Here is a 2,850-nt window from a genome sequence, read left to right on the forward strand (position 1 = left end):
CCTTTAGAGATCCTTATGAATGGTCATGATCAGTGATAGAATATTTACCTCTTGTGACGATTGAAACCTTTCGTGCAGATCTCTTGTGACGATCAAAACCTTTGATGCAGATCCACGGAGCGATCACGAACGTTGAACGATGACAACGTCTCTACTCAGTCCACACGAACGGATTCCTTCAATCTCAGTGCTAGCTGGTACGAATGAAGGCTTTGAGTGAGTGAGAGAGAGAGAGAGAGAGAGAGAGAGAGAGAGAGAGAGAGAACGAAAATAATGCAACCGCAATGAATGCTTCTGCACAAGGGTTCTATTTATAGAACCACTTGTGTGGGCTTCAAGCTAAAAAGCCCACTTAAGTGTATTTTGGCCCATATCTTATAATATGCCCAAAATCACTTAAGCTCATGGTACCTTACCATATTTCGTATTCTACTTAAGTACACCGTACCTTTATGATGTTCTACAATTCACTTAAGGGCACCGTACCTTACAGTGTTCCTTAGTTACTCTATCTCTCATCAATCCGTCCTTTGTGTGTGACCCTGTAGGTTTTCGCGGCATTGGAAATTATATTAAATCATGTATTTAACATAATAAACAGTGAATGGTATCTAGCAACACATCACTGCTACCCAAGACACGAAAATGTCATATGATCTGACAATTCCTTCTGTGATAATACTTATGTGTATAATTACCCTTTTGCCCTTATGTCTATATTGAACAAAAGGCATAGACCGTATCATCCTTGTCCAGTTCAATATTGGGCCCATAGACATTTATCCTGTTATGCAGGATGGGCAAATTCCATTTAGGTCACTTATGTCCCTCAGCATGCTTCGTGGAGTACCCATCAACTATCTTTATGGTTATCCAGTTACGGACAACATTTGATCAACAATAAAGCACTCGACTCTACATCTAGGGTCCATAGTGGTTTCAGGTTGAAGAGTGGTATACACCATTATCACCATGAGAATAACTTATGACACTTTGCATAACTTTCTATATAGTATTCTCATAGCGGGTCAATCCGGTATAAATATTACTCTTAATATTCATACCTATGTTTAAGACTTGATAACTCCTTATCCATGATCCGTGAGATGTGATTATCAGTCTATATACATAATAGTCTTAATGCTTTAATGTCATCCCACTTCACAATAAAGCTCGACTACGGATACTTTAGGAATAGTGTCCTTATGTTTAATGTGATCTCATGATTAAGTCATACTTGATACATTAAACAGACTAGCTATTCTAGGGACTTTATTAAACAAACGTAATAAAGAAAAAGCCTTTTATTATTAATAAATAATTCGATACAAGTACCAAAAGTGTTGGCCTCTAGGGCTTACACCAACAATCTCCCACTAGCACTAGAGCCAATCAGGCATACCCTTAATACCCATAGATCTAGTATGGCCATCATGCTTCTACTGCGCAAGAGGCTTTGTCAGTGGGTCAGCAATATTGTCAAGTGTAGGTACTTTGCATATTTTCACATCTCCTCTATCTAATATCTCTCGAATGAGATGATAACGCCTAAGTATGTGTTTGGATCGTTGGTGAGATCTAGACTCCTTGGCTTGTGCGATAGCACCATTGTTATCACAGTAGAGACCAATGGGATCCACAATGCTAGGAACTATGCCAAGTTCACTAATGAACTTTTTGATCCAAACAGCTTCCTTTGCTGCACTTGAGGCAGCAATATACTTGGCCTCAGTTGTAGAATCAGCAACTGTATCTTGCTTTGAACTTTTCCAGCTCACAACGCCACCGTTTAAGCAAAACACATAACCAGATTGCGATCTAAAGTTATCCTTATCTGTCTGGAAGCTAGCATCGGTGTATCCAATTACAACCAACTCTTCCTGACCTCCATATATCAGGAATGAGTCCTTAGTCCTTCTCAAATACTTAAGGATGTTCTTGACAGCTACCCAGTGAGCATCACCAGGATCAGATTGGTACCTACTCGTTGCACTTAAAGCATACGGGACATCTGGTCGAGTACATAACATGGCATACATGATAGATCCTATTGCAGATGCATATGGAATCTTATTCATGCGATCCCTTTCTTCCTTAGTTAAAGAGGATTGTGTTTTTGATAGACACAGGCCATGTTGCATAGGTATGAATCCTTTCTTGGAATCATGCATATTAAAGCGTCTCAACACTTTGTCTATGTATGTACTCTGACTTAGACCAAGCTGTTTTTGTGATCTATCTCTATAGATTCTGATTCCTAATATATAGGCTGCTTCGCCTAGGTCCTTCATAGAAAAGCATTTTCCCAACCAAGACTTTACTTGTTGTAGGGTAGGGATATCGTTTCCAATGAGTAATATGTCATCTACATATAATACCAGGAAAACGATCATGCTCCCACTAACCTTCTTGTAGACATAAGGCTCATCTTCGTTCTTGATGAATCCATATTGTTTTACTGTTTCATCAAAACGAAGATTCCAGCTTCTGGAAGCTTCCTTCAATCCATAGATTGACCTTTGTAACTTACATATCTTTTGGGCTTCCTCTGGTATGTCAAATCCTTCAGGCTGTGTCATGTACACATCCTCAAGAAGATTTCCATTAAGGAAAGCAATTTTGACATCCATTTGCCATATTTCATAATCATGATATGCAGTGATAGCAAGTAAAATTCGAACAGATTTAAGCATTGCAACTGGTGAAAAGGTTTCATCATAGTCAATCCCATGAATTTGTTTATATCCTTTTGCAACCAGTCTTGCCTTATAGGTATGTACCTTACCATCCATGTCAGTCTTCTTTTTGAAGACCCACTTGCATCCTATAGGGTTAACTCCTACAGGAGGC

Source organism: Lathyrus oleraceus, chromosome 2, assembly GCF_024323335.1.
Source record: "Lathyrus oleraceus cultivar Zhongwan6 chromosome 2, CAAS_Psat_ZW6_1.0, whole genome shotgun sequence".
Taxonomy (NCBI): Eukaryota; Viridiplantae; Streptophyta; class Magnoliopsida; order Fabales; family Fabaceae; genus Lathyrus; species Lathyrus oleraceus.